Source organism: Gavialis gangeticus, unplaced genomic scaffold (assembly GCF_001723915.1).
Source record: "Gavialis gangeticus isolate Ggan-Ray unplaced genomic scaffold, GavGan_comp1, whole genome shotgun sequence".
NCBI classification, from domain to species: Eukaryota; Metazoa; Chordata; order Crocodylia; family Gavialidae; genus Gavialis; species Gavialis gangeticus.
Window position 1 is genome coordinate 5022322 of NW_017729024.1, and position 313 is coordinate 5022634.

At 60.1% G+C, this 313-nt stretch overlaps 1 long non-coding RNA gene across 1 annotated transcript in view; it reads right to left on the reverse strand.

The window, feature by feature from the left end:
* Nucleotides 1-313, reverse strand: part of LOC109297199 — a 17779-nt gene that overhangs the window by 14066 nt on the left and 3400 nt on the right. The gene's annotated exons all lie outside the window — the stretch shown is intronic.

The window sequence follows — 313 nt, forward strand, 5'->3', positions numbered from 1 at the left end:
CTCCCAGTCTCGGGCTATGGGCTGAGGAGGGAGAGGAGGATCCACGCAGTCAACCAAAGACTGCAGCGCTGGTGTCATCAGGAAGGCTTTGGCTTCCATGACCACAGCCCACTCTCTGGCGAGAGAGGCAGCGAGCTGCTGGGAAGAGAGAGCCTCCACCTCTCTCCCCTGGGGAGGAGGCTTTTCTTAGCCAGACTGGCTGACCTGCTTCACCAGGCTTTAAACTAAGTCCGTTGGGGGGCAGGGGGACTACCGCCACTGCTGGCCTGCTAAGCAACCCTTGCAAAGCCAGCAGGGCAAGGCACTTAAGGGA